The sequence below is a fragment of the Egretta garzetta genome, unplaced genomic scaffold, assembly GCF_000687185.1.
Source record: "Egretta garzetta isolate BGI_Z169 unplaced genomic scaffold, ASM68718v1 scaffold473, whole genome shotgun sequence".
Classification (NCBI taxonomy): domain Eukaryota; kingdom Metazoa; phylum Chordata; class Aves; order Pelecaniformes; family Ardeidae; genus Egretta; species Egretta garzetta.
The window spans coordinates 1507520-1518282 of record NW_009259319.1 but is presented as its reverse complement, the minus strand read 5'-3'; the positions used below and the strand labels follow the sequence as shown (position 1 = coordinate 1518282).

The 10763-nt window shown below is 39.6% G+C and overlaps 1 protein-coding gene across 1 annotated transcript in view; it reads left to right on the top strand.

Annotated features, from left to right (window-relative positions):
• The window catches only part of ZNF608 (zinc finger protein 608), an 81349-nt gene that overhangs the window by 1533 nt on the left and 69053 nt on the right, over positions 1-10763 (top strand). The gene's annotated exons all lie outside the window — the stretch shown is intronic.

Below are 10763 nucleotides of genomic sequence, written 5' to 3'. Positions count from 1 at the left end.
TCCTCTTCCTGGGGGGAGGAGGCTGGGAGGAGGGGAATGCACCCTGTGCCCGAGACGTGTGTGTGCGAAACAGCGTTCGGAGCAGAGGGGAGCAGTTTGTCTCCTGTCTGGGGGAGCTTCCCTACCTGAGCCCCGCTGGCTCCTGGATGTAAACTCCTCGTTTGTCGAGTGGTTGAAATGTATGAAAGAAATCAGATGGGGGTGTGTGTTTTTCTTCCTTTCTATCACGTTACGAAGGATACTTTCTGTAAGGATAGATGGCCATGACTCCCTTCTTCGGGAAGGGTGGAGGGAGAGCTTGGCTTTTGTTAATCGCTGGTTGGAGGAGGTTCTGGTGTCGGCGGGGATTGTTCTGTCCGTAGGGCAGAAGGCATCTTCTGGGGGACCTGGGGGCGAGCGTTGGCCCAGGATTACGAGTCCGATGAATTCTACAGGTTGTTAAACACAGATAACCTGGTCTGCCTGAAAAATAAAGCAAACCAACATCCCCCAAATGAACAATCTCAGGGTGTTAGATTGGGACTTTATTGTCAGCTGTTGGTCTTAAATTACCGGCTTTTACAACTTCCCTGAGTGAATGTTCAGCGATGGGAAAACTTTCGGGTCGGTGTTAACTGTATGGTCTGCAAGTGTCTGGGAGGGCTGAAGGTCTCAGGGAAAAGTTACGTCTTTTTACGACCCGTTACCGGCTTTTTTGTATTTCGGTCACGTTGATGGTTTTGTAATATTTAAATCGACGGGAGGATTAGATTCGGGTGTTCGTGACATCAGATACTTGTTAAAACTGGAAGACAATTTCAAGGGCTTCTGTTCAAGGCAAGGAACAAATTAAATTTCATATTGTATGCATATTATTGCTTTTAAGATACTGTATCTGCGGATGAATTTGAATGAGCCTTGTGACCTTTTCTAAATGCAGATGAGAAAACCAGATTGCTGTAATTCATGTGTATATGTTTGCACTTTGATTTATGAACGTTCTGTTTGCAGCAGAAAGGTGTCCTAAAATCTCGTGGTCTCTTTATTAACTTAGTACAGTAGGCATTTACTTCTGTTGCCAATAGTCTTCAAATTGCAGTTCTCTAATCTGTTTTAACTATCTAGATAAATTGCCCTAATCCGGTCTTCACAATGGCTGTGGTTAAAGAGTCAGAGCCATTTGATTGGATTCAGTGGCTGCCTGGAATGTGGGAGGTACTGCCCTTTTGCAACCCCCTTAGCCTTTTAATCTCTCAGCCAAATGTTCACATTCAACAATTTTGTTTAGCTGGCAATCTGAACATTTCAGTATCTCAAAGGCTGCTGTCATGGCAACAGAGATTAGAGGGTGGTGTGGTTTCTCCCGTTTTTGTGTTCTTTTCACTCTCTAGTCATACAGGAAATTGTATGAAGAATCCGTATACATGCGAGTCGTCTTAGGTGCAGTGTAAACTCGATGGTATGCAAATTCAGAGCAAACACGTATGGAGCCGTTTAGAGGCAGTGGTACACTTTGTGTTGTGGTTGTTGCTCCAGGAGGAGGTTTGGAGCCTGCATTTCCAGTATCAGCCACTGCTTGTTGGCACACACCGACTGCAATATAGGCTTCGCGCATTAGAGTCGTGCAGTGTTGGCCATTGTCTGGCACAATGGTGTGCTTGCTCGCTGTCTTAAATAACATCCCTTACCATTCCTCTTCTCGAAGAATGTTCCCTCCTAGACTTACAATAATAATAAAGCTCGTGGCTGACTATGGTTGCACCCTTAAGCCCAGCCTGTAGTACTGTTAGTGAAACTTCGGTGTTTTATGCTTTGTCGTTCTGGCTTTTTTTCCCAAATGTTTAATAATCATTAGAAAGATTTTTTTTTTTTTTAAGGGGTTGTAGATTCGTTAAGTGTTCCTGCTTTGACTGTTTATACACTAGAACACATATGCTGTACTTGCACAAAGCACCTTGTGTCTGTAGATGAAGATAGAATTTTTAAGCCTGCATGTTAAAATCAATTTCCAGTTACCTTAATGTTGTGAAAGACGCGTCTCATGAAATGCGGATGTTTCCTCTTAGATACAAATGAGTTCATGCCTGCTGATTCAAAATCTACAGGTTTTTGTATGTGGCGTGGAATACAATACTGCATTTGTTTACTGTTTGTGAAAAGCTTGGAGCCGATTCCCAGGAGTTGTAGTCACTGTTTAGCTTTCACAGCATGCTTCAATGTCTATTTTTGGTCTATTTATTCTGTTTCCTTGCTGCAGAAAGTCATGTAAAACATGATAAATTGGATCTTATGAAGCCTAATTAAATCAATGACTGTGTTCTGCTGGTTCTTTTATGCAGAAACCGCAAGTATGTTGTAAAAGTCGCCACTCCCCTAATATGTGGATAAAGTCAAAGTATGCTGTAATTCTAAGATGTTTGAGCTATATTCATGCAGCCCATTTTGTGGTTAAGCCACCAGTGACATGTCTGAATAAGTAGCTTTGACAGGTAGGCTAACCACTCCTAAGATTTTTGGTGTTAAAACCTGTCTCCATTTTCCATTTCTCATCCATACCGTTTTTAGCACAGTTAACTGACTGACTGTCGGCATCAGCTCTTCGTCTGTGTTAGCTAAGTTTTTTGTGTTTTTAACAGCTGTTACATCAAAAAGCATTCAGAGGATCTGGAGGAATTTGCTTTGTGCGTGTTGTGGGGAGATTTTGGGATTCAAACAGTCACAATTTACTCTGAGATATGGAAAGATTGTATTTGGCATGTGAAAATCAGTATGTTTATGTGAAAGTAATACAGAAGATAGGAAGCTATCATCAGAGGTGTCTAGCTGCAGTTTGTAAATGAGTCAGTCTAGTGATATTCCAGGATTGAATTTTTCTCTTGTATTAGCTCATTGCTTCTCATTAAGAGTGCATTTCACATCTGAAAGTTGTCTTCAGCAAATTAACATGTTGGCTGGTATTGTTTATTTTATCTTTGCCTTTTATTTTTTTTTAATAGCGGGATTGAGAGTGGTTTACGCTTCATCAGGAAGCTCTGTGGGCATTTTACCTACTGGTGTAAATCATTTAAGTTCATGCTTTGATTAATGATGTTATGGAGATATGCTTTTCATGTACTTTTCTGGCTGGCCTTGGGTGTAGTTTATTCACTGTGAAATAAAAGGGCAGGGAGGTCACTTGCTGTAATTAAAGAACAAAGTCTATTGTTGTTTGACAGCAAACTGTTTTGAAAGCTACATAAGGGATTTAGCTGTTAAAAACATTGATAACTATGGGTGCCTAACAATAAGCGCAGCTCAAGGTTCTTAAAGTTCTGTCGTGCTGTCTAGTAGTGTGACAGTGCTTTCTGAGCTGGGTGAAGAGGTGCTGCCCTTTGGCCGGGGAAAGCTTTCGGTGTGAACCTGCTGACCCCTGCCAATATGTATGACCAGATCTAGTGCTGAATTCCTGTGCAAAGCAAGGGTTAGCGTAGCACAATGGAGGCCGGTCTAGAACATTTATAAAATAAAGCAGGGAAGCCGATAACCTTCTTTGGAACTACTGGAAAAGTATTTCACTTTGGGCATCGGTAATTTTACAATTTTAATAACTTCATAAATACCCAGTAAAAAGGAAAGGATTGATTGTCCAGATGTCATGAGGTTAACCATGTTCTCCATGTTAAAGGGCTTTGCTGCAAGGCTGTTTTAATTATAGCTATATAAAGACTTGTTTTTCCAAAGTAGCATTTTATAGTCCAATAAATGAAATGTATGTTAAAAGTGCTAAGCGAAATCTCCCGTAACCATAGAGGTGTTCAATAACCAGATTCAAGTAACATGGAAACTACCATCTGTTCCTAGTTTTCAGCATAAAACCAGGAATTGAATAGCTGAGATTTGCTCATATTTTTTTTCGACTCTCTTTCTTTTTTTATTATTATTATCATTATTTAAAATAAGTTCACCTGGCACTTTATAGAAGCTTTCTGAAATGCAATAATACAGGAGAGACTGTGAAAACACATGTTCTTACATACAGTTAACCAGTTCCACTTTCATTTAAAGAGATTTCCAGAAGCTCAGTCATTGAAGAATTTATAATAGTGAATCACCTCCTGCAGGCAAGCACAATAAGGGTCAGTTCTTCAAAGGTCTTACTATTTAGGTAGAACCTGAATTATTCTGTCAATTTTTCTCTAAGAGGTAAAAGGAAAGGGGGGTTGGGGGGGTGGGGGAAGTCTCTCAAAGGATAACTTTAGCAAGCTCTTATCAGTCACCTAATTGCATATGATAAAACCATTGACTAAAATTTTCCATGCAGAGACTTTTCTGCTCTTCAGAGAAGTGTTCTAGAATTGTTGATAGGGGGAAAATTACTCTTTTAAAGATAACTTAAGTTCTGAACTGTTAGGCAATGAGATTCTTGGCTGCAGCCTACCAGCCCTGGATAAAACGCCATCCGGCCTTTGTTTGAGGTCTTTTACTGAAGCTAATGACTGGTCTTGTGCCGCCCTGAGATAAATGACATTATCTCTGAGTGGTCTGACAGGAAACAGACATGTTAATGGTGAAGCTGCGGGGAGGATCTGCTACAGCCCTGACAAAAGAGTAAAGCTGGGACCCCTGGTTGTGATCATTAACACATAATGCGTTCCAGCTTCTCCTACCAGGGCCTCGATAATTGGAAAGCTATTTTATCGACAACAGCGTAAATCATAAATCTGAAATGTCTGGTTTTTCTTGCATGCTAAAAGCCGTGCTTTTTTTTTTTTTTTTTTGGTGGCTTTTTTTTTTTATTTTTTTTTCTGAAGAAACAAATGATCTAGTTTTGAAAAGGTATCATCTGTAGGCTCTGCAGCGCTGGTGTTTGCGGGAGATTTTGTGGCCTGCTTTCTGTTAATTTGGACGCAACCTTCGCGTGTTGAATGCAGGTTCCCCTTTATTTGCTCTTTGTTATCCACGCAATTTGCGTTTGTAAAAGTAGGCTAAACACGGTTACTTCAGCAAGAGCAGGCCTTCTCCTGCCCTTGCTTTGTGAAACAGGTGTATTCAACAAAAAAACCCCAGCAAACCAACCCAACAATCCACAACAGCGAAAATGATGTTCCCGCAGGGTGGAACACCATGGTACCCATTTTAAAAATGAAAATTTGACGTCGCGCAGGGCTGCGCAGATCTGCTTCTGTTTCTCCCCCATGCTGCTTTTTTTGCGGCATGTGCCAAAAAACCCACCAGCATGTTCTGCACCTGCTGGCCTGATGGGTGGCAGTTCCAGTGCCTCGTCTGTACCGCCTAAGCTTGCCGTGGTCTCCGTGGTCAGTAACGGGATCTCAGAACACTTGCGTACATCCTTGCTGCCTACCCAGGACATCTCAAGACTGTTCCAGTTGAGAGCAGGGCTGTGTGCATCTGCTTGTTCAAATCCATTGGGCAGGAAGGAGAGCGGGTGTCTGAGATAGATATCCCCCAAAAAAGTGTCAGGTGTGAGGTTAATAATGAGCATGAGATTGTATCCCGGCACCCTTTTCTCCCCTGTGAAGCCACTAAGATTGCACCTGTGTCCGGGAGCCACACGTGGGATTAAAGGTCAACGGACGCAGTCTGTGAAACAGTGGATGGGAAGGCTTGCCTGAAGAGAGAGGGTATAAAGAAAGGGAGTTGGGGGACATAGGCCAAATATGCTTAGAAGTAGAATTTCTTTCAAAACGCCCAGTGCGTCGGCAATATCTCGACAGCCTGTGCGTGCTTGTTTACCCCTGGAGCCATGGTCTTGGTTGTAACGCTCTTTTCGAAGCATTCTTTTTACTTATTTGGAGAGTTTAAAAAACTGTGTTTCTCCACATCTTGCGTTATTGGTACATGGGGTATCTGAGCACATTTTACAAGCAATATACTAACATTTCTGCTATCAGAAACACTGCCTTTACTTCTATTTTGGATAAAGACATGAGTATTTTGGATTTCCATCACCCACTCTTGCAAAAAGGTTACATTACTTCTGCAGCTAGGTATTTGGGCAGCTGTGTGTCATTGCCACACATTCCGTATGTCTCGAGTACAGTACTCACGGTTTGGAACAGGTAGCTGACATGCCATTCAGATTTGTTCCATGGTATACAGTTGGGATTGCTGAATATAACCAAGTTTTACAGTCTGCCTTGCTATGAGCTAAGATACTTTGTACAGATGATCTAACAACCAGGTTGTTCTTTACATAATATGCTTAGCACTGTACTAGCTTTATGTTGTACTTACATAATGTTCTAACATGCATGGTGATACGTCACGGCATTTCCTGAAAGGCTGGAGAGATTATCTGACTTCTTAATTGTGCTTTTATTTCTTAAAACAAAAATGCATCCTCCCATGAGTCCTCAGATAGGGTCACAGCTGTGGATCTGTGATGCAGTGACTTAAGTTGAAGGGCTGGCCATAGTTTTATTAAAAACCAGTGTATGTTTTAGTGTGTTTACATGTGTGTTAACATTATTTTTTTAATAATAATCATGGTAGATACATCGATATTTTTAAAAAATGTTGGCCTGTACATAACATTCCCTGTTGGGTCAAAGACCAAAAAATGGCATTCCATGAAAATTTCTGATCATGACATAATTATAAAAAGTAAGTAGCTTTCTAAAATTTAGAAAAGTTCATTTCAGTTGTGTGTTTTGTTTTTTTTTTTCCCCGTTTTCAAGGTGATGAACTTTTTTGCTTTTTCCTTTTTTGCACCAGTATCTCTGCCCAGTGGAGCTCTTTTTGTGGCGCAGTGTTTCGCCAAAGTGAATAATAATGCAAGCTATCATTTTTTCATTTGCTTTAAAATATGTTTGAAATGAGATAATTTGAATAACGATAATTACCAGTTTTCATATCAGGACTTGAGGGGTTTTCTTAAAATGAGATTTTTAAATCAAAAGTGTTGTTTTTTTTTTAATTATTACTACATTCTTGAATTTAAACCACAATTTACTGCAGTCTATGAGTGGCCATTGGGGCAAATATGAAGATCAGACTATGACTTTTGGTTGTGCTCTAGCCAGGGTTTCAGTAAGCACTCTCAATTGCATTTTCTGTTTTAATTCTGACTAAATGGTTTTGGCAATTGGAACAAAGCCTTTACATTTGAATGAAAGGTTGTAAAACTATTCAGAGTGACTTGACTGACAAGCAAGTTCTTTGTCATTTTTTTTCCTCTTTTTTGAAAAAGAGAGAAAATTCAAGAGGGTGGGAATAGGTAGTTTCCTCTGATGCCGCTGGTTGCGTATACATGTACACATACGTAATATATGTGCTTATATGTAAGACTACTCAATTAAACAACTTAAGTGAGTGGATAGGGTCAGTTGTATGCAATGATATAGGATTGCTGACTGTATATGTAGGGTTTCCACCTCTAGGGTAGCTGTGGTATTGGTTCAATTTTCTGAAATCTTAAGCCAACACTGCAAGTAAAACAGTTGGATTTTAGTGACAGACGTTTATAATGCGTCTGCTTTTCCTGTAAATTGGCAAATACTGCTAAATCTCAAAATGAAGGGATCAACTTTTCTAGCATCTACGTGGAACATCCACTGAGGCTATTCAGATCAAAGCCATTGGGAATGAAATGTGAAGCTCTTTGTTTCAGTAATTTTGAAGTGAAGGTGTGCTATGTTGTATGTATGTATGTCCTTCATGATCAATCTTCGTCAACCATTTTGACTTGCCAATCTTCAGAAAAAATAAATACTGAACATTTGGTTCCCTTATCTCCTCCCATCTTCCTCTCCCAATTTTTGAGTCTTCCTAGCCTAAATCTTACTCCTGGGCAGAAACCCAGCTTGGCTGAGGTGTTTGTGTCTCCTGAGAATCTCCACCAAATAATAACGACCTAAGAAAAATGTCCTCATGGGGATGTTTGAAGCGTTTGCCAGTAGTGGTATGTGAATGCAGTTTTTGCAGTCAAAAGAGGGAACTAAAATCTATTGATTGTGGTTACTTGGTGTTTTCAAAACACTGGAATTCTAGATGTTGAATTGTCTTGTCATGTTAACCAGGAAGCAGATGGCATTATGCCACAGAAGTGTATTTTTACTTAAAGGAACTTTAGAGGTTTTGATGTGTTTTCTTTTCCTCTTATTTCCCTGATGGCTTCTTTTTATTGAAGAGTAACATGAGGAGACCTGGTAGCAATTTCATTGCTTTCCCATAACGGTTTGGAATAATAGCTTGGTCTTTGGTTGCCAGTCAAGTTTCTACGAGTCAGCCTGATTCTGTTTTTTATCATGTGGCAGTGGAATATAAAAAGTATATGTTTGTAGTTTGCCCTCAGAAACTGGCTCTTTTTTTTTTTTTTCATGCTTCAATTAGCAACAGAAGACTAAACTCCAATTGGTCACACTTTTGTAAACTCCTAGAGCTCGCTTTCTTCATTCTGATAAAAGAAAGTGCCAGGTTTAGGCTCAGTTTCCCAGGAAATTTTGAGGCACATCGGGCCTCTTTAACTGTGTGCACTAGACAGTTTGATTTTACACACACTTAAGTCGTTTGCATTAGCCATTGAATTAATTCAGGGGGTTTGTTAAGTCCACACCCCTGCCAAAATGTAAGTTCATGCTACTCAAATGCCACCTTTACTGGTGAATTTCAGTGATGCTGTGCTTAACTATGGTAGAAATACATCTGTCACAGGAGTGGTACCATAGGTGCCTGATACATAAGCATCAAGTTTGTAGTTTTCACTGCTTCCCTCAACCCAACCAGTAAGAAGAGCGAAAAGCAACTTGTAATCTCCTTTCTCATAGTGTGTAGGGCCAGACCAAATTATTTTTGGATTTCCTGTTACCTCCTTGGCGGATTCCTGTGGATGGCTTATGTTAAAAGCAACAATAATGTTTGAATTGGAAGGGTTTGGTCTTTGGGTTTTCATTCTTCGTGGAGAACTGTTTATTTGTGTGTGGTTCGCCACACTACATGGATAGTAGTATCAAATCTGTGCTTTATTACAGGCTTGTAGCAGTGGAGTAATGGCAGTAGTTGCATTCATGTTCTTGCCAATTCTTCCTTTTTGAAGGAGGAAAATGAAACTAGATCCGTATCTCTGCAACAAAAGGTAATAGTTAGAAGCAAATACAATTAGAAATGGACCTCATTACTCAGTTGAACTTTTGCTTTGCTGCTATGAGTTTTAAATCTGATTTAGTAAATCTCCAGGGAGTTGTTTAGTTAGCTTGCGCTGACGATAAGGATCTAATATTCCAGGAATATTTCTGGACATATTGAACGTATTTGAAATAAAGTTTTACTGGTTAATTTTTGTCCTGGGTTTAATGTTAGGTGGTGTATGTTGAATTGCACTGGAGTTCTGGAATTTGAAGGAAAAATACTCTGCAGTTTGAGAACAATGAAGGTGGTTGTTCACACCCAGTGTTACTAAAAAACTAAAGTCATGTCTTTACCCATTCCAGCCAGTAGCAAGGTGCAGTGTCATGTAATAGTATTACTAGTTGCTGTTTAAGGACAGGATTGTATACTTGTACGTGTGTATGTATATCAATATATATATTCTATGATTCATATATATGGGGGAGGTGTATTTGTGCACACACACACACACACACAAAAAGACCTGCTACTGTTTTATAAATACAGCAACTGAGTTTTGGCTAATAGTCTATATTTACATTTCATGTCCAGATCCTTTAACAATCTTTCCTGTGATGCTGCACCAGATGCCAAACATTGAAGGAGAAAGCTAGCAGCTGTTTCCATTACAGCACTGGTACATTAGCCTCTACACTTTATTTTCATTTTTATATTCCCTTCCAACCTTTCCTAATCACCTTCTAAAAAGGATTTTTTCCCTCCTGCCTCCGATTTATCTGTCTGCAGGGTTCTGTGTTACTCTTAGCTTTAAAAATGTAAAAAACTGTGTGATTTCCCTCCACCCCCACCCATCTTAAGAGCTTAATACTTTGACTCTTGCTCACAGTGAGCAAGGGCTTACAGCCCTTTCTCAACTCAAATAAGTAGTTCATTGCATTATGACTGTGTAAGCCCTATTTGAGATGAGTCCAGGTTACAAAACAGGGCCCGGTATGACCAATTTGATTATTCTTATAACAACTGGAGCCACTGTATGGTTTATATTTTTTTGCACACTGCCTGAATAGTGTTTTTTTCATTCTTACTCTTTCCTTCTCCATCTCTCTGAAAAGAATAGTTTCATGGCTATATGCTGTTATTGCTGAGATATGACTGAAAACTGCATGCAGTACAGTGAAGCACATTCATTTTCATCTAGTACCCGTTTATTGCCTTGAGCACTGTAAATCTGTCAGCTCTTCACGATGCTTTCACCTCTTTCTTCATTTGCTCCAGCTTCTAGTTTGACAATGTTCCCCTGAGGCAGAATTCTAATCTGCTTCCAATTAGTTGCAAAATGTGACTCAAATTTCCACATTATGGCTGCTGTTTTACTTGCATGCACAAATCTAGAAACAAATTAATGCTCTTGAATATTTATTTTTGAGCCTTCAGATTTACTCTGGGAGGAAAAGTTGCCAACTATTTTCAAACTATTTCCAAGATTTACATTTTTCCTGAAAATGTAACATTTATTATAGGCTTAAAATGCCTCTTACTGCTTAATTTTTACAAAACTTTTACAGCTGGCTGGTAATTATTGAAGATAAATTGCATATGGATAAATGGGAAAAATGAACAATACTTAAAATTAAGGTTAAAATTTGGTTGTGATTGCTGTGCCAATTCAGGATATGCAGCATTTCTTTTCTGTGAGCCTAATGCGACCTGTTTTTTTG